This window comes from Pinus tabuliformis, chromosome 3_1, assembly GCF_031772625.1.
Source record: "Pinus tabuliformis cultivar Carrire ecotype Pingquan chromosome 3_1, CPIR1, whole genome shotgun sequence".
Classification (NCBI taxonomy): Eukaryota; Viridiplantae; Streptophyta; class Pinopsida; order Pinales; family Pinaceae; genus Pinus; species Pinus tabuliformis.
The window spans coordinates 894,970,887-894,998,691 of record NC_142301.1 but is presented as its reverse complement, the minus strand read 5'-3'; the positions used below and the strand labels follow the sequence as shown (position 1 = coordinate 894,998,691).

The 27,805-nt window shown below is 38.9% G+C and overlaps 1 long non-coding RNA gene across 1 annotated transcript in view; it reads right to left on the bottom strand.

The window, feature by feature from the left end:
* LOC149190511 (uncharacterized) overlaps positions 1-9,499 on the bottom strand; it is a 56,482-nt gene extending 46,983 nt beyond the window's left edge. The window contains exon 1 of the long non-coding RNA XR_016255993.1: positions 9,103-9,499. This is a non-coding gene — a long non-coding RNA (uncharacterized LOC149190511). The remainder of the gene's footprint in view (positions 1-9,102) is intronic.
* Positions 9,500-27,805: the final 18,306 nt, after the last annotated feature.

The following is a 27,805-nucleotide window of genomic DNA, read 5'->3' as shown; positions in this document are numbered from 1 at the left end:
TTGAAGAATATAAGAAGAATTGATCAAAGGTTTCCCCACATTGGGGTTTGTCCCTCGATGGTGCCACATCTTGTGTCCTCTTGTCTTGGCTTGTCTTCTACTGTTTATGTATATGTTCTATCTGCACTTTACTATGATGCTGATGTGATTGCTAATCTGAATATTGTCATTGGGCTAATATAAAAAATTGAAGTAAATTGCTCTAAGCATAGAACATACCTAAATTTAACAATATATGCTTTGGAAGACAAAGTGATGAGGGTTGCTTTCATCAAGGGAAAGGTTCTTACTTGGCCTATTGGATCCTCTATGAGAAATGCATTCACATTGGGATCAAGATTTGAACGACTCTATATAGTCACTGGAAGACCTCTTCTAACATTGGTCCATCATACTAGTCATCTAAGTGAACTCTGGCACCGAAGATTGGCCCATCTACATTATGATGCTCTTACAAACTTGAAGAAGTTAGTCTCTAGAATTCTCGATGTTCAAGCCCAACATGACGGAGTATGTACAGGTTGTGCCAATGGAAAGAAGACTAGGGGACCATTCCCCTCTAGCGAGAATAAGACAAATGACATCCTCCAACTCATTCATTCTGACATATGTGGACCAATGCTCGTACATTCTATTGGTGATCATCTCTACTACATCACCTTCATTGATGATTTCTCAAGGAAGACAAGGATATATTACTTGAAGAATAAGGATGAAGCCTTTGAAATGTTCAAAGCGTTCAAATCTTTGGTCGAAAATCTAACAGGGAAGAAAATTAAAATCTTCAAGTACAACAACAGTGGAGAGTACATTTCAAATGAGTTCATAGATTTTTGCAAGAAGAAAGGGATTAAGAAAGAGACGATTGTGCCCTATAATCCCAAACAAAATGGAGTAGCTGAAAGAAAGAACAAGTCTATTGTAGAAGTTGCATGTGCCATGCTCCATGATCAAAAGTTGTTGAAGTTCCTTTGGGGAGAAGCAACGAATGTTGCAGTTTATGTTCAAAATAGGGTGCCTCATCAAGCATTGGACAACAAGACTCCCGAAGAAGTATTTACAAATGTGAAGCCCAATGTTAGCCATCACAGTTTCTTTGGTTGTCCCGTATATTTCCATGTGCCGAAGGACAAAAGAAACAAGCTGGAAACCACAGGAAGAAAAGGTACATTCGTTAGATATTGTGAAAATTCTAAAGCATTTAGAATATATATTTCTAGTCAAAGGAAAGTTGAAATTAGTAGGGATGTAACATTTGGCAAATATGTTTCCCTTGGGAAAGCAAGGGACATTCCTCTGCCTCCTCTTCCTGAGAAGAAGAATAATGATATGGATATCTTAGATTGAAATAGAAAGGCACCTCAAAGTATATAAATAAGAATCCCTTCTCTAAGTGAGCGTCATACAACTCAATTTTGGTCTTTTGAATAAATCGCACATGGTCAACGATGTTTTTCATGGTTCGTATTATTTGGTTACTGTGGCACGTATTATTATCTGAGGCTTGCAGATTCCTACATATGGAATGTTGAGAAATCTAGAGGCAGATGGATTAGGTGATTTCTCTTACTTTGATAACTATTTGTGATGCATTTTTACTTAAAATGATTAGCTTCTTCTTTCACTTGATTATTATTAGTATTTTCCATCATCAAACAGCTACCAAACAATGAAGATCAATGAGACAATAGGACACAAGATATAGGCTATCAACGAGGGCCAAAACCCCTCCTCTTGAGAGGAAAACCCACAAGAACTCTTCTCTTCTTATAGAACTTCAAATGACAAATTCCAAGACCTAGGACCTTTGTCAAAGTCCCCTCCAAGACCAAGACAATCCTTCCTCCTTGATGAGCTTTCATTTTCTCTAGCAACCTCGACTCCAACAACTTCTGCAACTTCGACCCCCAGCAGTTTCTTCAGCGACTTCAACCCCCAGTAGATTCTTCTGCAACTTCAACCCCCACATTAGGGAATTTTGAGGTCTAAAATGGGCCTCCTAAGGAAATTATAAAATAATAGTGGAAATAATAAAATAAGATTAGATTACATCATCAAATTTTTAGAGGGAAAAATAAAAAATAAAAAAATAGAACCTACTATTTTTTCAACTCGTATTTTCAACTTATCTCCCTATGGGTTTACTCAAATTTCAAGCGAGAACACTCTTTGGATATGGATATCTTAGATTGGAATAGAAAGGCACCTCAAAGTATATAAATAAGAATCCCTTCTCTAAGTGAGCATCATACAACTCGATTTTGGTCTTTTGAGTAAATCGCACTTGGTCAACGATGTTTTTCATGGTTCGTATTATTTGTTTACTGCGGCACGTATTATTATCTGAGGCTTGCAGATACCTACATATGGAATGTTGAGAAATCTAGAGGCAGATGGATTAGGTGATTTCTCTTACTTTGATAACTATTTGTGATGCATTTTTACTTAACTTGATTAGCTTCTTCTTTCGCTTGATTATTATTAGTATTTTCTATCATCAAACAGCTACCAAACAATGAAGATCAATGAGAAAATAGGACACAAGATATAGGTTATCAGCCAGGGCCAAAACCTCTCCTCTTGAGAGGAAAACCCACAAGAACTCTTCTCTTCTTATAGAACTTCAAATGACAAATTCCAAGACCTAGGACCTTTGTCAAAGTCCCCTCCAAGACCAAGACAATCCTTCCTCCTTGATGAGCTTTCATTTTCTCTAGCAACGTCGACTCCAACAACTTCTGCAACTTCGACCCCCAGCAGTTTCTTCAGCAACTTCGACCCTCGACGGATTCTTCTGCAACTTCAACCCCCACATTAGGGAATTTTGAGGTCTAAAATGGGCCTCCTAAGGAAATTATAAAATAATAGTGGAAATAATAAAATAAGATTATATTACATCATCAAATTTTTAGAGGGAAATATAACAATAACAAAAAAAAAACATTATTTTTTCAACTCGTATTTTCAACTTATCTCGCTATGGGTTTACTCAAATTTCAAGCAAGAACACTCGTTGGATGCAGAATTTGATTCTTCATGCAAGGAGTACCCATGTTGCATACTTTCAATAGAACCTGCTACATGAAAAAAATGAGAAATACATGAAAAAACGTGATTGCAATCACGTTTTTCATGTATTTCTCATTTTTCGTGTAGCAAAGTCCATCAAAAGTATGCAACATGGATACTCTTTGGATGAGGAATTGAATTTTGCATCCAACAAGTACTTCTACTTGAAATTTGAGTAAAAATGAGGGAAACAAGTTGAAAATACGAGTTGAAAAAATAGTTTTATTGTTTTAGTAGTTTTTAATCTTTTTATTTTTTTACTCCAAAAATGGTGAATCATCCCCCATGGTTGACATCATCATCTTGAATCCTATTGGTTCTTATAAAGTTTATTTTGGTTGTACATTTTTCTTAGCAGACCCATTTTAGACTTCAAAATTCCTCTAATGGCAATTTCTTCTGCAGCAACCCTAGCTCTTGCATGTGTGGAGTAGATGGTGATTTATTCCTCTTTTGTTCTTCGCTTGAATTGGTTCTTCTTTCTATGGAACTCAGCTTGCAACGCATACTTTAACTCAACTTCTTGTAGCAAGTCTGCAATTCAATCTAGCTGCTGCAATAGGTGCCATAATTCTCTCGCACGTGTGAAGGATATTAGCCCAAAACTTCGCTTTCTCCTTTTCCTTCTTTGTTAGTTATTTGGCTTCCTTTTTTGTCCTCTTCTCTTCTTAGATCGAACTTCTTGAGAGCTGATTGGATGGTGTTCAGATAAGGTTGAAGTCTTCTTAGATATAGGCTTCTTTCTAGGTCGAATTGCTGCCTTTAGGCCGACTTGTCCACTCATGAAGGTCGACTTGTTCTTTTGATGATGACAAGGTCTTGGAGGGTCTATTTGACACTTTTGACTTTACATAAAATTTCTTTACAAGATGTAACATGCCCAAAAGCCTAAAGGGTCTGCCATACATGACAATGAATCAATTGACTTGTAGACTCAATGACAAGCCCTAGAATCACTCAATGGGTGCTTGACCTATAAATAAATTTTCCTTGCGCACGAAACCTATGCCTCAAGAATGACAATAATAAATTTATTTTTCTGCACATCAAATACATAAAATCATGATTACATATGTCATTACGAAGATAGAACAGTTACATATTTCAACATGGAAGTCGTTTTTTGTGGATCGCATAACTCATTTCAGTGGCCCGTATCGCAATCAGTTGCTCGCTTCTTGTGTGACTCGCTCTGTAGCTATCATGGCTCGTTCAATAGATCACGGCATTGCATATATAATGCAGAAATATGGTTCCTATATATGCAACGGTGAATGGTCATCACTTTGTGAAATGGGCAATGCACAGTCTTTTATATGGGTCACGTACAGTCTTTTATATGGACAACGCTCAGTCTTTCATACAGGCATTGCACATATATATGGCACATCTCATACAGTCTTATGTATGACAGGCACCACACATGTATCTTGGCATCACATAAAACTTTTGTCTTGGCATCGCATTTATATTACAGGTCCAGGCATCCCATTTATATTACAGGTTTTGGCATCGCATTGACACTATGGTACATCGCATACAGTCTTATGTATGACAGGCACCACACATGTATCTTGGCATCGCATAAAACTTCTGTCTCAGCATCACATTTATATTACAGGTCCAGGCATCCCATTTATATTACAGGTTTTGGCATCACATTGACACTACAATTTTGTCATGACACCACGTTATAGTCACATCACAGTTTGGCTCTATCCATGGTTTGACATTCATTGCTCTCTGTTTGGCTCAACACATACGTACGCATGGCATAAATCGTACATATAAGAAATTGTATACGGCATTTACGTATTGGATCTCAATTGTCTTAACGATAAGGGCCCTAATCTATTACATATTCTCTTTGAGTTATGAATCAGTAGTATAATATATGCATGGAACAGTTAGGGTTTGCAGTTCAGTTTGCAGGTCAGGGGCATTATTACCTTTACAGTTCACTGACATCTTGTATCAGTTTTGGTATGGCATAGTGTGCAAAGCATATGACATTGTATTCATGTATCGGTAAGGCCTCAATGATGGGCAGTATTATGACATTGAATGGCTTCCTGTATATATTATAGTCTTACAGCATTTCTGAGACATATGCAGAAACCTCAAGTGAAACCCTAATGACAATACAACCTGCCAGTGATCTAATGACCTATCTTCATGATGACAGTATTGCTATGTCTGTAATGATGATATTGCCCTGACATTATGATTGCAGCACTCATGGTTTATCGAATGTCAGTTCACAAACAAAGTTGTGAACTGGCCTGGGTAGGCCCTAGAGGGTCTGTTGTAAAGATGTATTTCTCCATGGATGTACTTTGTATCTCAGCTGAACAATTGACGAAATCTAATAGAAGAAGAAGAAGAATTGCATTCCAGATTTTCCCCCTTGTGGGGTTTTGCCCTGGTCTCCGACCAATCCTGGTGTCTCTATGTGTGCTTGTTTTTCTTCTGTTGTTACTTTATGTTCCGCTGCATTGTTGTTGATATTGTTCTTTCTACATAATTGCACATGATGTAATGATGTTATAATACTGTAGGGTGAATTTTATGTATAAATGATGTAATGCAATTATCAAAGCAAAGAACGATATATCCCTAAGGAAAATTAACAGTATGTGTTAGTTTGCAAGTTGTTTCTCAGTTCAGCAAAAGATGGCGCTTGCAGTTGCATGTGTTAACTTTATTTTTATTTAGCAGTTTTCTAATTATTAGCTCAAGTATAAGTTTAGTTAGTCAGATCCAGTCTAGTAGGTAGGGTGCATGCTTACATGCCTCGGATCATCTACAGTTGAGGCATTGTTGTGCATGTGTCCAGATTCATTGTACCTACTCTTCTTCTCAGTCTGTAAGAAAGAAGATAGGGATGTAGGTTTATTCTTCAGTTTTTGAATGGCAAACAGTGAATTTAGTTTGCTGCTGTTTTCCTGTAGCAGATTTCATTGCAGAATTATGAGCAAGCAATAACAAGTCTTCACAGTCCATCTAATGAGTTTCTGTGTTTTTACTTTTAACAATGATTTAGCAAGTATTCTGCAATTATGTTTTTCTTCCTGCTTAAGAACAGTAAAGAGATTTAAGACAGACCCATGAGTTCCTTCTCTAAGTTTTTTGCAGCATGTGCTTGTATATTTTAGCAATATGACAACAGCAGTTGTGCATGACTTTCAGGTTTCAGCAGTCTAGTAATTTAGGAATTATTTTAGTGCTAAGTCTGCTGACCATCATTTAGAAAATCTAACAGGACCAAAGGAGGATGCTAGCCAAGCTATTCCATCACTAAAGGAAGCATTCATATAAAACAAATATGAAAACAAGAGAGTAAAATGCAAAGCAAAGCAAAAATAAGAGACCTGCCAAAGGTGACACAACAAAATAAAATGCAACAAGCTTACAAACCAGCACTAGTGACAAGAGGATGTAACTGTAGCCAAAAAAAATTACCTTCATGAGCAAAAGATGCAATACTACGAGGAGGACGCTACCAAGTTGCTATCATCCAAAAGACTCATAAAAATTAAAAAATAAAAATAAAAAAAAGGGAGCAGCAAGTTGTCGTAAGGGATTTCCTAACAAAAGGGAAAAACACTAAAAAGAAAGAAAGGCAAGGAGTAACAAGGAATGCTCACAAGGAAAAGGCCAAAACACTAAAAAGAAAGAAAGGCAAGGAGTAACAAGGAATGCTCACAAGGAAAAGGCCAGGTAATGAAAATTGGACTACAGGATCCAACACATCAAGGAAAGGGAAAAAAGAGTACCACAACTGACAAGGGAGTCAGCATAGGAAAATTTTAGGCAATAACAATGACAACTAAACGAGAGAGGGGCCAGAAGGAATGTGGCACACAGGGGAGGTGGACGGCAAGGAGACAACGTCCTCAAAAGGAGAGGAACAAGGTCTCTTGAGCAAGAGGACTCAAAATAGACCAAATAGAGGATCCACAAAAGCTCAATGAGATAAGTGCGGGTTCACAATTGAGAAAGGAAAAGCTAAGAGAAAAAGGGGAACAATGGTTGTTTTATCTCCATTCAGTTTTAATATAGAATTTTCATCTTAAATATGAACAATCAGGCAATAAGATTGATGGTATTTTGTTAGTTAGGATGGCTCAAGTGTTTGATAGGAAGAATTGTTATTGTTCCCACCCACGTTTAAAACTTGTTAGTGACACGTTCACTCTTCATAAGCCAACTGTGGTTGACGCTCTTTGTGAACCATGAGGATATCTCACCATTGCCTATGAGCTGGAGGGTAGGGTGCATCAATAAATGTTTTAAAATAAAATTTAAAAAATGATAGATGACATTGAGATGGGCTAATATGTATGAACAAGAAGTAACACAAACAGTAAGATTGATGACATTTTGTCAATTGGGATCGATAGAGTATTTGAAAGGAAGAATTGTTTTTGTTCCCACCCAGGTTCAATCCCGTTAGTGACATGTTCACTCTTCATAAGCCAATTGAGGTTCAGGCTCTTCGTGAAGCATGAGGAAAACTCACCGTTGCCTACCAGCTCGAGGGTAGGGTGCATCATTAAATGTTTTTAAATAAAATAAAAAAAGGATAGATGACAATGAGATAGGCTAATATGTATGAACAAGAAGTGAACAAAAACAGTATTTTCATGGATTTTTTTGGTTCTGCATTATTAATGGCTAACTCATATAAAACCCAAACCCAATTATTTTTAAGGCTTTAACTATTGGCTGAAATTATATTTGTTCCTGCATTAGTGCAACACCAGCTTCAACATTTAGAGGACAAAATTTATTTAATAGACCAGGATCATCAATTAAATCTAATATCACAAAGAAAATGGACCCTATGAGTTGACCTGGCAAACCTGCTGGAAAATAGATGCTTTAGAAACATGATCTTTACAATCATTTCAGCAGTTTATATTTTTAATAGAAGATTCCAAAGTAGACCCTATGGATCTGTTTGGCCAACTTGCTGGCTGAGGGACAATTTAAGATCCCGTGTCACAAACTTATCAACTTTCTTAGCAATTTAAGCTTTCAATATTGAATTTGATTATATTAAAGACAATAATGACCGAAAAATTGTTGTACATGTACAAACTGTGGAAAATCATCAAGGCCCCTATATTCAATATACCATCTAACTAAATTCAGTCTACAAATTAAATCTAGCACAAATTAAATTCAGCTCCAAAATTTAACGATTGAAACATAATGTGACGATGTTAATGACCCTAGTTTAACAATAGAGCCCAAATTATAAATCAGACAAGCTAATTTAACAAATTAGAAAAAACAAATCATTCATTGACTACAGACATAAGACAAACCACTTATGGTTGAACAGGGTTACGGTCCTTCCTAGTGTTACATTATTTGTGCGGGTCTCCTTATACCTGCAACTCTCCCAAACTACTAGATACCTCTAGCATAAGAGCAGTCTGGATTGACCTGCCTGAAACGGGTGATCTTTACACACAAGAATATGAAACAAAGAACGAAGCTATAAACAGCTGGATATAATGTAAAACATTGAAGCCCCTATATTCAATCTACTGCCCAACTAAATTCAACCTACTAATTAAATTCAAACATTTAGGCCCCCAAAGCCAATAGTTAAAACACGATGTGAAACAAAAAATACAAAACTAGAAACAACTAACTAAAAAATAACAGCATGAACGGCTGTATGCACAACACTGCTAATACAAAAGTAAAATTATAATTAAAAGCTATACCATGACTGGCCAACGTAATCATCTAGCTAGCTCTGGATATTAACCACTGGATGATTTCGGATTTCTAAATATTAACCACAGTACCTTACGGGGTTAACTAGCCGTTTTCTTTTCTGTATTAATGAAAGAATATATACCTAGTTCATACTATCAACCACAAGATGACATCAGATTTCTAAATACTAACCTCACTATCTTACGGGGATTTACCTAGTTGTTTTCTTTTTCTGTGTCGAAAAATAGGTAATGACAGAATGCATACATAGAAAGAAAATGATAAATGTATATCAACCTGATTCCAGACGAAGAATGAGGCTGATCCCTCAGACTTGCACAAACCCTCCTCGTTTCACCTTCTTCCATGATGGCGAACCCTCTTCTTTGCATTCACCTGTTGCAGAGCAAAATTCCTTGTAAAATCAGTGGCCATGCCAAAAACCAATAAAAATGAAACTGAAGAAAAAATAAAAAGCAGAAAAGCTCTCCTTGCGATGTCCTGTGAGATCTCCAACTTATCCTGATTAAGAGCTTGGGCTTCTCCTTCTGGAGCCGGCTTCTCCTCTCGGCCTCGTGGACCCTTCATAGCTTCTTTGGCTTTGGTTTTCATGATTGTCTCCGGTTGTCCAACTGCTCTGAACGCTATCTTTATCTAAATGGGGTCCAACCCAGAAAGTGGGGCGATGTTCACCACATACCTCGTTCTTTAGAGTTGGAAATGGGGCAATGTTCCTAAATACTTCGCTCTTTAGAGTTGGAATACGCCTAGCCATTCACCTTAATCCCATAAATGTGTGTGTTTGAGGATCCCAAAAAAAATTGGAAACGTCCTCATGGGCAAGGTCCCGTTAAAATTTACAAGGTTTACGTTTACTCTATTTTAAGTGAAAGTTGTTAACACAAATAAAATTAGCAATTGTTCTAAAAGGTGCCTAGAGATAAATTGTGTTAATTTCAATCACACTTATCCAACATTTTTAAATCAATATCTTGATATTATTTGCGTTTTATTTTTAAATCAATATCTTGATATTATCTCGTTTGAAAAGAAATGCATCACACATATATATTTAATTCAACATTTTTAAATTAATATTGTGATATTATCTGAATTTGAAGGGAAATACAACATCAATTAGTAAAAAAACAATTACACTTACGAGAACTTGAAAACTGCAATATTAACTCATTAATTAATTAACTTCACAGTGAAATTATACCAGCGAAAATGAAAATAGCACAATCAAATTGAAAATATTGTGTAACTTCCTCAAATAAATAAAAAGTTTAATTGAAATTGATAATTGTCTGATTTTAAAATATATTTTTAGTTGTTTATTCATTAAGTTTAATTATAAATTGAATGATTATATAATTTAAAAATTAAATAATGGTCAAATTCAATTAGTTGTGAAATAGTCTTTTTTTTTCAGAGGAAAAAAACCATCATAGATTTATATTAAGAAAATATAAAGATCTGCATTACATAACAAGATTTGGGGGCAAGAGAAGCCCAGATGCTGATACTAAATAAAGGCCAGATTTCCAGGATCATCCGAAACTTATGACAGAAACATATACATAACCTGTATTATCCGAAGATGATACAATAAACATTCTATCGCAAAAGAAACAAAAACAGCAAAAGATTGCATGATAATACACATTCATAGAGAACTTGCGGCCCTTGCATGGATGAGAGTCACATTCCATTAATGCTAAAATCCTGTATGAGGAAAGAGCAACCATCAAGCATGATTGATAATGAGCACAGACCAGGTTGCATGCTGAGACCATCCTTTGAGAGGATATCAGCCTGGGCATTCCGGGAACGAGGAATATGTTGAAACCTAATCCGGTTAATTAAGTTGCTAAAGAAGCTGATGCGGCTTAACCATCCAAGGAGATGTGGACAGTTAATAAGACTCAAACCATTAACATGATCAATGAGCGATTTTGAGTCTCCAAAGATCGATATAGACTGTATGCCCAAGAAGACACAGAAAACAAGCAGCCCCGAGAGAGCCCTAGCCTCCGCCAGAGAATTTGAGCCAAAACCACCATGCCAAGATAAAGAATAGTGAAGGTTGTCACTTATAACAATGACAACCCCGCAGCCACAACAATGGTTGCGTTCAGCTCCATCAAAGAACGCGGCAGGGGTCTGATAGGAAAAGATTCCTAGCTCCTTTTTGCAGGCTTTTTTTGGCTGAGTGTCGACCTGATGAAAAGAGTCATGGCATGCCATAATACGCTGAAGAGTTGCATGAAGGGGCTCCTTTGATTCTTGAAAAATTTGAGCGTTTCTCCATTTCCATAAGAACCAAACAGCAATGATGAACAATGATCTCCAGGATAGACATTGCCCACTCCACCACTTATAACCATCCTGTACAGAAGGAAAGATAAGGTAAGGAAAACCAAAAACTAAAGAAAGTTCATACCAGATATGGAGGGACGAGGCGCATTGAAAAAACATATGCATGTTTGATTCCTCTGCATTGTGGCACATAGCACATCTACTGGGACCCTGCCAGTTTTTCCTTTGAAGAACCTCCCATGTAAGATTCTTGTTCCCAAAAACTAGCCAAGAAAAAATAATCATTTTAAGAGGACATGCCGCCTCCCAAAGGCATGGAGGGAAGAGCAGACCAGGACTCCCAGCGAGAACCGAGACCATTGCAGCATAGATATCCTTTATGCGAACTGGCAGTTTTGCTTTAGGAAGAGACCATACCAAGGCATCCTTTGTACCTGCTCGAAAAATCCCCAGGCTATTTAGTCTCTCTTTAACAGAGAACCAGAGAGGGATCAGCGATTGAGGCAAAAGCAGATCCTCTCCATCCCTCCAGACAGGGATTGGGCCTGACCAGGATTTGATCAGTTTGTCCCATGTGAAACATCCCTGTCTATGAAGAAAGCATATCAGCGAAGAAGGGAAAGAGAAGTCCAGACCATTTGAAATAGAGTCAAAACCGATAAGCATACTAGATCCTGAGCATAAAGTCCATCGAAGATTTTTCATGAAGAAAGGATGGACTTTCCTGAGGCTTTGCCAGATAGTCGATCCCTTTCTAATGCCAATGGAGCGTCTTCTGTACCAGAACTCTAAGCTTCTGCCTTTTAAATATTTCGCCCTTATAACCTTGCTCCATGGCCCTTCGCCAAAAATACCTCTATAGAGAGATTTGCAGAGAAGTGCTTTCCCGAAAGAGCGCATGTCTAAAAGACCCCAACCCCCCAGCTTTCTTGGTTTTGATATAGAAGCCATCTTGACTAAGTGGAAATTGCTCTGAATAACTTGACCACCCCAGAGGAAATTGGCTGCCAGATTGTTCATTCGGTTAATAATACTAGCAGGGAGAAAGAAGATGTGAGCCCAATAAACTGCTAGTTGAGATAGAACAACCTGTACTAAAATGAATCTGCCAGCTAAAGAAAGAAATTTTAACTCCCAGCCTGAGATCTTTTTATAAAAACGGTCCAATAACCATTGCCAATCCTTCTTGGAATTGCCTTTTGCCTTTAGGTTGAAACCCAAATATTTAATCCCATCCTTGATCGAAAAATGAGCAATGCCCATCAACTCAGAAATCCAAAGAACGATTTCCATGTTAGAATCATTATGAAACAAAGATGATTTTTCCTTATTGATAAACAGACCAGTTGCTTTCTGAAAATTTACAAGGATATCATTTAGGCATGCCCAAGAAGCCCTACAAAGCATAGCAAAGATGAGGACATCATCTACAAAGAGATTGTGAGAGAGGGAAATGTCCTTGCATATCTTAACCGGGCGACATTTCTTGTCCTCAACTGCTTTATTTATCTGCAGACTGAGAGAGTTCATTACCAGGATGAAGAGCAGTGGAGAGAGGGGACATCCCTGTCGGAGACCTCTCTCCGCTTGAAAGAAAGACGAAGAAATTCCATTTACAATGACTGAGTATCTGACATTCTCAACGCAAGATATCACCCAGTTGATGCTCTGAGATTTCAATCCTATTTTGGCCAGCAGGATTCTTAAGAAGCCCCAGTCTACACAATCATAGGCTTTTTGCAGATCAATCTTGAGAATGGCCACATCCAAATTTTTTGACAACATTGAGAACAGACTTTCCTGGGTCATGGCAACAGCATCCAAGATGATACAGCCCTTTAAGAACACATGCTGGTCCCTAGAGATGAAGGAATTTAGAATGGGCTTCATCCTTTCCGCAATAATTTTTGGGATAATTTTGAACAGATATTGCAGAGTGAGATAGGCCTGAAATCATGGAAGGAATCAGAGCTTTCCTTTTTAGGAATTAAAGCAATAAAGGTGGAGGAGATAGCACTATGAATGCTTCCCGCCATCCGGGATGCATCCACCATCCGCAATAGATCCACTTCGAAAAGGTCGAAGAAGTGAGAAAAATTCAATTGGCCATCCATCTGGCCCAGGGCTTTTATCCTTTTTGAAAGCTTTGATGGCTCTCAGGAGTTCTTCTTCAGAGATCAGCTTGATGAAATTTTCATTTGCCGAGTCATCAAACATTTCCGGAACCAGTTCAATGCCCCATAGAGCATCTTGAAAGGTTACTTCCCTTCTTCTGTATTGATTCTGGAAAAATCTCGTTGCCTCCGCCGAGATTTCATTCTGAGATTGGAGAACATTTCCCATGTCATCTCTGATCCTCCATATAGAATTTTTCTCTCTTCTAACATTTGCATAATTGTGAAAAAACCTCGTATTCTTGTCCCCCTCTTTGAGCCAGATGGCTCTGCTCTTAAGTCTCCATGTAGCCTCCTCCTTTAACAAAATCAATTGTTTCCTTTTCTCTAGTTTTCTTATTCTGCATTTCAGATCTGGAGACAGGTTATTCAGATCTGCTGTATCTAAAAGGGAATCCAGTTCCTTTTGGATATTATTTAACTCTTGTTTGTCCATCATTTTCCTTCGGATTTTCCAATCCTTTACCACAGACCTCAGGCATCCCATCTTTTCACGAAATGTCATGAATGGAGCCATCTCCGATTCCAGGAGTTCCTTCCATTTGCTTGTGATGATTTCATTAAAAGATGGGTCATCTAAATGGATCCTGTTGAATTTAAATGAGTAACCGAGCCTGACATCTATACCACGCCATTCAAGGAAAATGGGTCTGTGATCAGAAGTGTAGTCATTCCCAATAGACGATACTGGCATTCCCAATTTCCCAATAATGCTTGAGTGGATGATAAATCTATCGATTCTCTTTGCGATATAGGCCTCCCCAGTCCTGTTGTTATCCCAGGTAGGCTTCATTTTATTGGGCAGTATGTCCACCAGATTCTTATTCAGTAATTCCTTCCTGAGTCTGTCAGCCAGAGGGTCTATTTTCCTGCATTTACCCCAGCATTCATCAGAACTGAGAGTCAGATTTAAGTCACCTGCTATCATCAATGATTCGATCTCAAGAATTTGCGAGGCAAAGAGCCTCTCCCAAAAAGAGAGTCTATTCTTATATGGAGCATAGACATTTAGCATATTGAGAACTATGGTCTGGCCTCTGATAGAAGCCGAAATTAATATTCCTGCACAGCATTTAAAAGCTTTTGCCTTAATCCAAGCAGGGTCCCATAGGACCGCAAGACCACCCGACTGGCCATTTGCTTCAGTGGCAACCATAAACCACGAAGGGAACATTCTCCTAAAGAAAGCTATAGACACATAGTTGGGGTGCATGGTTTCCTGTATAAAGATGATTTTAGGATGAGCTGAAAAGAAAATTTCTTTGAGCGCATTGTATTTAGGAGATGCGCCCAAGCCCCTGATATTCATTGAGGCAAGGAATGTCATTTGGATGACTCGCCAGCCACACATGCTCTAAGAGGCTGAAACTCTGTTGAATCCAGAACAGGAACTTCCACTAAAGATAAATTTCTCACGCCATGCTCAAAAACAATAGATCTCCCTCTAAAATGGGGGCTACCACCCTTATGTTTCTTTCTGACAGTAATATTCTTTGCTGATTTGGGACTAATGACAAGATAGGACGGGCTGGAAGGTTTATGAATGGTCAAAGGCTCAAGTTCCAGAGATTTTCTATGGAGGAGAAAGTCAATATCACTGTCGAATCTATTGACCGGGGACTCAGAAGACGAGTTAACCGGAGTAGACATGAGAATAGGATCTTTTCCTTTTGGATCAGAAGAAAGAGATTTGACAGGAGTCGGAGATGAGGAGGAGATCTGAATAGGAAGAGAGCCGACCACGAGATCCCTTTGATTCATAGCAGGAGGAGAGGGAACCAGAAATTCCTCCAGGGGCTCAGGAATAGGAGAGCAAACAAAAGGAGATGAAGTGAATGTATCAGGTCGACCTAGAGAATCTTGAAGAGAGCAGCAAGGATCCGGCTCGATATGAGGGACATGAATAGGTGTATTTTGAGACAATAATTGGCCGGGGGCCAATTGCTTCTGATTATTCTTTTGCGAGATCTCCGGAAAACCAAACGAATCCGGGGAGCGCTCGGGTTCAGACCTCCTATCTTGCTTCATAGAAAATCTCTTGTTCCTTCGGGAGAGACGATGACTGCAATTTTTAATCAGGTGTCCCGTTTTATGACACAAGGAACACCTAAAAGGTATTCCCCAAAAATCTAATCTTTGATGGATTTTGAAGCCGCCCCATGCTATCTCGATATGGTCAGGATAACCTCCTTTGTACGGCTTCTCTATGAGGACCCACGCAATACGCTTGTCTTTCTCACCTCTGCACCAGGGGTCTACATAAACAAACTTGCCAATCGAATTCCCAATCTGAGAGAGAGATTCCACCGACCACAGTTCCAGAGGCAAATTCGGAAGTTTTACCCAGATCAGGCTGTTCGATGGAGTATTCTTTAAAGGATCAAAACCAATATACCATCGAGAGAGGGACAAGAAGCTTCTGCCAAAAACCCAGGGATTATGAAGAATAGTTTCTAAATCAGAAGCTTTTAAGAAATGGAAAGAGTACCATTCCTTCATCAGACGGGAGATGACAAGAGTATATCCGATCAGGGGGGACCATTTGTCAGTCAGCCACTTCCTCATATCCGCATCACCCATTTCAGGGAAATGCCATTTCCCAACCAGAGCAAGACTTTTCAAACTGTTAATACGTTCAGTAAGAATGGCACAGTCCAAAGAAATGGCCTTCGGAGGAGGTACTGTTTTGACAGGGTTTTTAGACTTGTTGAAAGAAAGGTCGGGAAGCCCATCCTCTCTGGCATATACCTTTCCTTTTTTCAAAACTCCCGAAGTGTGCTCCGTAGGACAAGGAGGATTTGTATAATGCCAGGCAGGATTGATTATCATATCTTCCACCGTGGCTTGCCAACCTGTACAATTTGAAGATTTTATCCGAGCCTCCTCAACTTGGATAGAGGCCTTAATGAGAGCCCGTGTGGCGAATGAATCAGATCCATCCGCCATTTTGGAGGGAGATAGGACGCAATAAAGCCGACGGATACCTAGAGACCATAAAAAGAAAGCGATAAGTACGGGAGAAGACCAATCCGTAGATCCCTTCTGAACAAAATCCCCAGATGGAGAAACTCCTAGAGAAAAAGATTAATGAGGACAGCTCAGGAAGGATCCAATCCGTAGATTCTATCCTGACATAAGGACGCAGCAAGATAAGAATATTTAAGAATTCTGCAGAAAGAGACTCTCGGGATTCGGAGGATGGAAGACTCCAGAAGGGGAAAATGAAAGCGATAAGACCATCATTCTTGAAACTCCTATTGAGAAGACAGGAGAGGTCAGTTCTCCGTCGTCATTCGAAGACTAGAATTGAATGAAAAGGATTAAAGAAGCTGAAACGGATGAAAATAGGGTACAGATGAGTACAGGGGACACAACGGGTTAGAATAGAGCCAGATTACTCTCCGGAGAATTTTGAAAAACCCCCTTTACATATCATCGGGAAAAAAAGGCAATGACGGAAATTAACTGGTAATTCCGACAACCATCCAGAACAGGAAACCTTTGAAGCACCCAAACCAGAGTAAAACAGAAAAAAACTAAGCAGTAGAATGGTCCTGACAGTCAATGCAGCAACAGTATAGCTGAAAAATGCACCACCATTTACCAATTCTGATGCGGAAGTCTGAGCACGGACTGTAAATAACTATAGAATTCTTAATCTTAACAATTAGTGACTTCAGCATATTTAGAAAACCAGGAGATACAGACCATTATCATATAACACCGCGATTATTAGCCTTATTCCTACGCCATATAGGTTCCTATTATGGGGCTAGTTTATCATGCTTCAGCTTTTACGGAAACCTTTTTGATGAAACTACCATCTAATAACAGAAACAAACAGCACTGAGGAAAGATAAAAACTGACCTGAAGAGCTTCACCGAGAGCAGCGAGAGAGAGCGTCCATGAGCAAAACCGATAACTCAATCAGATAGAACGAAGGGAGAAGACAAGAACAGGAGTGCTCACGTTGAGAAACCCAGAAAAAGACAGGGAGACACCGAGGCCACAAGGCCCGGGGTCGGGAAAAACGGAAAACAATCTCTTTGCAGACTTTATATAGGACTTTCGAAGAGAACAGATAAACCTGCCAGGCGTCCTCAAGGCAAGCTGCAAAGGTTCCGAAAACGCCACTCCAGCAATACCATGCATGAAGGATGATACGTGGCAGAAAAATGAAAAGGAAACCATGCAGTTTGAAGCTGGCACGATCTCGAAAGGCTGTAAGGTGGCATAAAAATCCCCAGGAAAGAGATTGGCTCCCACCGAAACGGAAGCCAATCAGCTGCTTGTCTCGAAATATAGAAAACTGGGCGCTAGTTAGGATCCCCCGAGGTGCGCGAAAGAAGGCTAAATCCTGGCAGGTGGTTGGCTCCTGTGAAAGCTAGAAACTCCCTAAGTCGCTCCTCTCTCCCGCGCTCTGGCTAAATTTGTTTAAAGAACAATTTAATTAATCTATATTCATTTTAATTTAACATTCATTAAGTTTCTTATATATATATATATATATATATATATGTAAGAAAAATATGTAATATATCTCTCTCTCTCTCTCTATATATATATATATACGAGAAAAATATGTAATAATTAATAAAAATCTACTTTCACTTAAAATTTGTTAAATATTTATTGATTTCCATTAAAATATGTCGTATATTTATTAAATGTAAAATCTATTAAATACAAAGTACAAAAAGATGAGATCACGAGTAAAAATCTAGTCTAGCTCAACAACTTATTTTCTAATTTTCAATTTTTAAAGTCTTTTATTCATTTTATTCTTGAAATTAACCTAGTTTTACTTGGGAATATGAGATTATACTAAATTTTTAGTTGGTATGTTTGATCCAAAGAAAAATACATGCAATCACAATTTCCAATGAGTTAAGAACATTTAATAGCAAATAATTTAATGCCAACAGCTTATTAAGAATTAGGATTCATTTTCTTATTGTTAACTAAAATGAAAGTGAATTAGAGAAATCACCACCGAGTCCCCCAAGCACAACCATAATTTTAACCTAAAGCAGTTATTTGCAGCAATTTGCTCAATATTTCACGTGCGTGTTTTTCTTCAATATAGCTCATATTTGCATTATGATAATAAAGGGGAAAATATGACACTTCCAAATTTGCTCTTCTTCATGTAATATTAACAGCAAAAAAACAAAGCACTTGAGTGCATTGAAGAAGACAAGACACCAAGTAAACCCCATAAATATGGATATGAATGAACAAAAGAATATCAACGTACAAACATGTCTATAAGTATAAAGTTATCTGTAAGGTTACTTGATGTAATCTAAATTTTTCCTATGGAATATTGTTAAAATGCAGACATTGTTGAACCAAGGAACACATCCCCACAATTGTGATACCTACGGGAGTTTAAGGTTTCCAAAGGATGTGAATTACAGGGATACTAGTAGGTTTCTAAAGGATGTGAATTACAGGGATACTAGTAGGTTTCAAAGGATGTGACTTATATGGATACTGGAATCTATGCAGGAAAAAAAATCTCCCCAAGACATGTTACCTTATGTTCACGCAGCCAACAGAGTTAACTACACCATTCAAAGCAAAGTGGAATTTTTGTTGACCTTTATAACATAAGGATGTAGTATATCTCAACAGATGAGAGAAAGTACAAATTTAGGATGAATTTGAAAGAAAATGGCATCTAATCCAAAGATGGAGGCCCTCTTTGTTAACAAAAATAACCATTTACAAACTAAAAAACAAATAGGTTTATTGTATTGCAAAGAACTAGGAATAAAACAGTGACAAGAGAGACAGACGAGGTTCACCAAAATGTTGTCATTTGGGAGCATTTCCAGCAATGGTAATGCCTTGAACTGCTTCTCAAAATCGATGTTATTGTAGTAGTAGTTGTTACAATTGATGACATGCTTTGTGTTATAACTGCCATGTACAGTACCAACATTGGCTCCAACTTTGACAAGTTTCCAAATTAGGTTAAATTGGTTATCGTTAACTTCCTTAAACTTCCCATTTGATTCCTCTCACCCAATTTAACTTCTAAGTAGGAAGTTTTAGGCTCTCGACTACTAATATTGTCACCTTTCGTTGGAGAGTAATGCTCCAATGCAAATAAATGTAATAGCTATTATGTAGGGATTATGTTATAGAGTGTAGACAACTCTAGGTTTAAGAGTGAAAATATGGCAGTTGGTTACTATAGAGGATTGAGCCTTCCAGTAGGAATTTACTAGTGTAGAAATGGATGTATTTGTGAATAAAAAAAAAGTAGATGTGTCGCATTTCTAGTCTCTCGTTTGCTGCATTTGCCAATTAACAACCTAGTATCAAAACTTGGTCATGCCTAACTCCCTTCAGAGAGGAGCATGGATCATGGATCTGTCAGAAATGCAATCCTCATTGGAGTAGGAATAGATTAGAGAGTCCATAATAGTGTAGGAGTGTGTTGATTTCTACTCGTAAGGTTTGAAAAAATAAGTATGCGTTGTTGTTGTTATTTTTGTGAAAACAAATCTATGCGTAGTTTGCATAAATAAGTATGCATTGTTGTTGTTATTTTTTGTGTGCAAATAAATCTGTGTGTAGTTTGCATAAATAAGTATGCATTGTTGTTGTTATTTTTTGTGTGCAAATAAATCTATGTGTAGTTTGCATAAGTGTGGTTTCCTTGGATAAGTGAAGCCAAAGTGTAGCAAATTGTGAGTTTCTGTTTAGAAGGATTTAAAGGAAATAAAGAAGTTAGTTGCATGGAAATCTACAAAGTTTGTTTTCTCTTTTGAGCTAGAGTGTAAAGCGCACTCTTCAAAAATTGTGGACATTGTTGCAATTGTTAGGTGATTCACAACATCCAATGTAGAACCAACAAGTGATGGAGATATGGAGCGTCCACTGTAGAACCAAGAATATGTTGTTTTGTGTTGAATCTATAGTCCTTGATTTGTTGCATTTCCTAGTTTGCAACACTTATCCACTTTTTTGTTCTAATATAGCAAACTTTGAAGCAACCAATGTCCAATTTTCATCCTCTGACCTTAAGCACTGACGCTCCTCCCCAAACTGTCACAATGAGAAAGAGTCTATCATCTTAATTCAACAGATGAAATATTTAAGTTGATTCAAGCCACTACAATTAGGATATCGAGATTCCCGAACCCCAAAGTGAACAGATAAATCTTTGGATATTGCATAAACCTTTAATAAATGGAAAACAACCTAAGAACTAAAAAGATACCATTGTTACTAAAATGTCGTTTGTTCATCGAAAGCTTCCTATTTCCAAAACAACTCAAAAAATGGTTAAGCAACAAAGAACCCAGGCCTGATGCCAGGTAACCAAATCACTAGGAATAAAGCCCCAAGTGCAAAGTCGTAGAGTGCCAATTATAACTGTAATAACGAATCTCTCAATAAATATCAACATAATTGAACCAAATTTACACATAGTGATGGGAAAATGCAAACGAAGCAACATACAAGTTTCTAAAAAATACCCATTTGGAAATTGTACCTAAGAGATAAATGAAGAAATAGAGAGACATGAGGGAGGAAATGAAGTTGGACTCATTGTTTGTGGCACGCATTCAACAGGTCAAAGCATTGTTAGCTGAAGCACTCACAACTAATAATGCTTAATTCTAGTGGACTTTTTAGAAACTTAAGAAGAAAATGATGGAAAACATAAATAAAACGTCGGGATTTAGAAAATCCTTTCCTAAGACGGAATCACGAAACAAGAAACCCAAGAAAACAAGACAAACGTATTGATATCATGTTTGGTGCTGCTAAACATTGTGGAAACAGAGTAGATCTATAATCCAAGACCAAATGAAATAAAATGAAACAGATCCATGTAGATACGGATCTCCCTACCAAACTATTTGACAAATAGCTTCATGAGAAACTATCAGATTCCTTACTTACAAAACCAACAAAGAATGTTGGTAAGACATGAGAATAAACGCAAAATGCATGTCAAAATCTACTCAAATTCGCAATGTTGCAAAGGGGTCATGCAAATTTAGTCAAGTCATCTGTTAAAAGTAGGACCAAAGAGAAATAAATGTCAACAACCCGATAATGGATCCAATACTTACCAAAAGGCTTTAAATTCGACAGCATTGCAACCAGTGAAAAGAATCAGAGTATTGTTCAATGCAGACACACTTTGCGTGCTCATCCTTATTTATTTATTTACCATATCTTAATATTCCAAGTTGAGGAGACACAATTCAGCTCATCTCATCAGCACAAGTAATGTCTGCCATTTCCATTACACAAATTCGCTATCTTAAAGGTGTCCGCCATAGGGATTTCATTTAAAGAATAATCTCCAACCATCATGTAATCACTTTTTGAGAAGACACAAGTTATTTTTTTCCTTGAAAAAAATTATAATTTCTATTCAAAGATAGAACCTGTCAGAGTCGGTCTTGAGCCCTCCATCAGTGATCAAAACTCTTTGCATTTGCATAGGTAGGTGTCTCATCAGTGTCATGTTTTGCATTCCATTAGGCATGCCATAACCCTGATGGAGGAGCTGGTGTCTTTGTGCCCCTCTTGGCATTGCTGGATAAGGTCATATCAGTCATTAAGCTCTTTCAAAGCTTGTCTTGTTTTGTCTTGAAGTCAATTCCTAGGTCTAGGGTTTTGGTCATTTATCTCTGCAAGGTCATGTCTCTGAAAGTTCATAAGTGCTCAGCAAGCCAGAGGGAGGATTGTAAAGATGTTTCTTTGATATTTTTATCTTGTACAGTTCATTTTCACCTTGGATTTAAAAACTCTGTTTTTAAACCCAAGGTCATTTTAAATTTTTGTAAAAAGTGATGAAATTTCAAAAAGACTTCAAAAGGGCAGCAGTAACCCTGGTCCCCTTGCCAAGATCCCTCAGATGATCTCCCTGCAAAAAGAATCAAGTCAAAGCACTAAAAGAGTCAATTTCAGGACAAAGGAAGCCAAAAAGTCAGTTTTAAAAAGTGTTAAAGAGAAAACTTTAGAAAGTGGGTTTGAGCATGAAATTTTTTCAAATGAAACCTATAAACACTCAATCTCCCTCCTTTTACTCTCATTGTGCATCCAAGGCATTGAGGAGTGAGAGTGAGCAAGCATTCAAGAGTTTTGGGCAAAGTCTGGTCGAATTCGGGCTCAGGACAGGCGCGCGACCCGTCAGGCCAGGCGCGCGACCCGTCAGCGCCATTTCCGCAGTGCATTTTGTAACGGGCGCGACCCGTCAAGCGCGCGCGACCCGTCAAGCGCGCGCGACCCGTTGGGCGTGGCGCGCGACCCGTCAAGGTTTCCCCTGCAAATTCAATTCGAAACCGTTCAAACTCCCTCAAATCTTCAAGATTGTTCGAGGTAGGCCCTCTACACTTCAGTTTGGTGGTTGGTTATGATTGATGACCCTCATGCTTGTGTTTAAAAGTTAAATTGTGCAAGTGGATGAAATTTCAAATGACTGTAATGTTAATGGTTAAATGTGCTAGGGTTTGTGTTGTTTCAAGGTTTTTTCCCTTTGTAATTGTTTCCCTCCTTCCCCTTTCCACTCATATGTGTACTCATATCTAGCTTCCCATACTATTCCATAAATAAAATGCAAACCCTCCCCTCTCCCTAATCACTAAAAATACAAACCCTACCCCTCTCCCAAAGCATCAAAAACACTCAAACCCTAATCTTGCTGCACCATATGCATGAGAAAACACAGCAATTTGTTGGTGAATATGTAAAAAGTTTTGTATATTTCCTTATCTTCCCCTGTTAATACATGTATTCATATTCCCATATTTTCCCTTTTTATACTTGTATTCCCATATGCAGTGATCTTTGCAAATGATTTCCCAATATCCCTGAGTATAAAAATGTATTCCTATATGCAAAAATTGTTTGCAATGTTTCCTTAAATTCCCTGTTATGTTCATGTATTCCCAATTCCTTGTAAAAAGGTCCCTCCCCTAACATTTCCCTCATGTCATTGTCCCCTTGAAACAACATAGAATTCAGCACTTTTAAAGGCAGAAACAGCAGTACATTTTGTCCATTCTGCTCCTCAAACATGTCAGACACTGAAACATATGAGCAGAGTGATGACCATTCATCATCTCCAGAGATTGAGGTACTGAGGAGGCAACATAAGGGTGGAAAAGGTGGACATCACAGGCGAGAGGAGCCCACATCTTTAGCAGAATTACAGGCCTGTCCTATGGCAGTCTCTTGCTTTCAGTATATGTCATGTTATGAGTTTTGTGAGAGGATCTCTCGTATTCAGCACCACAGAGAGTTGGCTCACCTGTTTGTTTTACACTTGCATGATAGACATGTCAACCTTGCCGGGGTAGAGTTCACTTTGACACCTGAGGTGATTGCACAGGCCACAGGGATACCTAATGTTGGAGAGATATGGAATAAACGCAAAGTGCTGGATAGTGTTCATTTTGAGCCTTTCGTTAGACCAGCACTCATGAGACACTTGACAGGAGTGTTTCCCTTCAGATTTCTCAGGAGTGAGTATGCTCCCATCATGAGGCTCATTATGCATTATTTTACTTGTGAGGGTAGATTTTCACAAGTATATTCATACCACATTCGCCTCCTGATGCACTTCACCCGAGTGAGGATGATGAACATCCCTGTTTTCTTCTACCAGAACATTGAGAAGATGGTGTCCATGATGCAGAGGAAGAGCCCGGCACAGCAGTACAAGAGCCTTTATCATTATGGTTTGATTCAGCTAGTGGTATTGCATCAGTTGACTCAGCAGGGCATCTCTTGGGATGAGTTCATCTCTCGAGATTTTTTCATAGCACCACCTTCACCACATCATGGGGTTGTTCACGAGGAGGGAGGACCATCACAGCAGCATGACATCCCTGTCACTAGACATGTCAGCTCCTCACCTCTGGTTACATATCAGAAAGGCCCGAGGGCCTTATTTGCAGCAGCTAGGCGAGTACTATCTCCACAGCAGGTGGAAGGGGTCTCGCCTTCATCATCGGCTCAGCGAGTGTTATCTCCACATCAGGTGGAAGGGGCCTCGCTTTCTTCACCAGCATAGGTACCAGAGAGGGGCAAACAACCCATGATTGATGAGGGTCCATCGGGAATTCCAGATATTGAGCTTGTTGATCTAGAGGCTAGTTCTCCGAGCCAAGAGGCAAAGGAGACCATTCAGCATCTCAGAGCTGAAAATGATGCCTTGCAGAGGAGATTAGAGGGGGCACAATGGACCATCACATACCTTGAGCAGCGCAACAAACAGTTGGAAGATGAGCAGGCACTTGATGAGTTATGGAGGATTCGTAGTGACCGAGTCTTGAACCGAAGAAGACCCGGTGATCCTTTGCCCGCTGACCGAGAGTCCATGCTCATCCAGGAGAATGCACACTTAGAGAGGCTGTTGGCTAAGGCCAACCAAGAGAAGAAATTGCTAAGGAACATGAAAAACCATTACTGGGCAAGAATGCATGTGTGCAAGGCCAAGATGAAAATGTTTCAAAGGCGGTTGTCCGAGGCCCTTAAACGGAAAAAGAAGACCAATCCACTCCGTATCTTGGCTGAGGCTTCCCTCAAAGATCAAGGCACTAATTAGCCCAGCCACAGCACAAATCCTAAATTTTTTTGAGAATTTTGGGTGAATTTTGGCAATTTTTGGCAATTTGCAGGTTTTTCCCATTAACGGGTCTCACCCCCCGCGCGACCCTACATCATGGCAACTCAGTTTGGCAAAAACTCAACATTTCTAGATTTTTCATGCAAAGTTACACATGCCTGTGAATGGACTTGAGATTTTGTGCAGTTTTGGTCCCCCAAAAGGTAAAAAAACTACCAAAAAATGACTTTCTGACCCTTTTTTGAGTTGCAGAAACCAGTCTTGGGAGAATTAAGTTTTGACAGGGCAAATGACCTCCAAATTCAAAAATTCTAGTTGGGTTGGAAATTAGACTCACAGACCTTTCCAACAAGCCCACTTTTGCTCAATTTGGACACCTGCAAGTGCCTCAAACATCGCTCCAAAGGTGCGCGACCCGTCGGGCAGGGGCGCGCGACCCGTCAGGCAGTTTTTGCCAGATTGCATTGTACAACCCAGAAAACGCAGTTTTGACCCAGTTTGACTTTTTGGGGTGGAAGATGATTATCTTTGATGTAATTATTGTAATTATAAGACACTTTTACTCTTGTTTAACACTTCTAGAAGATTCATTCATGTAAAGGGTAAATATTTAATGAATGGATTGGTTTCCTAGCTTATAGAGGCAAGTTGTTTTGACTGCGTAGATTGTAGTGCTTAGTTTAGAAGTGGTTGAAACAGCTCCTAGGATAGTGAGATCGACCCATGGAGGCAGGGAAAGAGGTTAGATCATCTATATTATGTACTTTCTTGCTCATTTTCATGGTTGGACTCTTGAGGGAGAAGCTATCATTGTATTATTCACTCTATCTCTGCAATTTTTGGCTAAGGAAGACCAGGGTTTTGCAGTCCTCTTTGGGATTCTTGTGGACTCATGTGTTGATGGTGTGTTTCTCAATGTACTTGTAAGCTTGTTATGTGACTCATTCCTTTCTTTTATTTCTGCACATTAAACAAATGAAGTGTTAAAGTAAGAATTCATGCCTGCCATGCTCTGCTTTTAAGTTTGTTTAATTTCAATGTTTTCTACTATCTAAAGAGAATTCAAAGTTATTGTTTGCTCTCTTTAGCTCCTCACCTTTCATTCCTGACCATCCACCTCAATCAAAGGCATCAACACTGTCTCCTACCTCGCCCCAAGGAACCCCCTGCAGAAACTGTGTCCAATCCCCGCACCCAAAATTGCCCTCTCCTCAATTTGCCACCAAAAACCCAAAAAACCCCAAATCAAACTCTTTGATCAGTTTACTAGCCTAATATCAGTGTTACCTTATTGGTCATCTCATCTATTGAAGATTTTACGAGATAGACCAGAGAGAGCCTTCTCCTGCCCCGTAGGGCTAGCTACGAGGCTAAATGGTTTGATGTTGCCTTGAGGTTTACCTTTCTCAGCCTGAGGTGAAATTTCAAGCGTTAACATACTGGCGACCATACTGGGGAGAACAATTAATTGTTTTCTCATTGACGTGTTATTTCATAAGTCTTAGACGGAGCCTGAAGTTACGCCAGGTAGCCTTCGAAAACGCTCTTGTTTTACATCAGCGTTAGTAGATAAACGTTGCTTCAGTCAATCTCCGTGAGCTTGTGAACGTAGCGCTTCATTGACACTTTATCCCAGTATAATTGTTAACTCTGAGCCGTGGATGATAGGTTGAGAGTTTTCACAGGCTGAATGGTTTTTCTTTCCTAGTCTTTTTGAGAAAAACAAGCTGGCTACAGATCCTAGACCCATTTTCAGATCTCATTCATGCCCAGCTATTTTTTATTATCTTGAAGATTTAGATTTTGACGAAAGCTTTGAGTTGTCTCTGTTTAAAGCCAAGTCTGAAAGTGCGCTCGATTCTCTAGTCCTTGACCCTGATTTTGCAGCTGCTATTGAATTTGAGAAACATAACAAATTGGTCGAAAATTTCATCTTGCGACATCTCCAGACACATATTCAAGCTACTACTCTTGCTGATTTTGTTGAGAATATCTCTGATCACATTGGATCCACTATCACGGCTCACGAAGAATCTTATCCTCCTTATGTTTCAGTTTCGCCTATAATCACATATCCCGAATCCACAGTCGGTTCCCCTCCTACACCCCATACTCCTCCTACTTCTCCTACCCCTCCGACTCCTCCAACTCCACAAACTACACCTCCGCTTATTATAGTCCCTGCTATCACAGCTCCTCCTCTTCATACTCATCCTACTCCTCCTCCTAGAGCAATGGCTGCTCGGTTTGCCCCACTTTTTTTGCCTGCAAATCTTCATGATATGCCAGCTGATTATCAAAGTAAAATTCCTATGTTTGATGGCACCCCGCAAAGTATTACCGCTCAGCAACATATCGACAAAATGACCACCTTCTTCGATCTATATGAGTTAGATGAAGAAGATGTTACCATGCGGTTGTTCGTGCAAACATTTGCAGGAGAAGTTAGAAAATGGTTCAGAGGGTTGACAGCTAACAACATTGCCACTTTGGAAGCACTTCAGAATCAGTTTTTAGATCGATGGGAAATCAGAAAGGATCCGCTTCAGATTAATGCCGAATACAACAACCTCAAGCGTAATCCGGGTGAGTCAGTTCAAGATTACATAATCAGATTCAATACAGTTTACAATGCTATTCCCGATGACTTGAGACCGTCAAGAAAATCAGCACTTCTTAAGTTCCCGGATGGTTTTGATCCGGAGATGGCTTATTCATTGAGAGATAGAGATCCTCCTACCTTGGAGGATATGCAGAAGATTGCTGTCAGCGTTGAGGCAAATTTGAATGACAAAAGAGCAAGGATGAAGGCAGAAAAGCGAGTCACAATCAAAGAGGAAGCATCCACTTCTAATCAGCTTCTTCGTGAGGTTGAGCAGCTTAAGAAAGCAGTTGAGA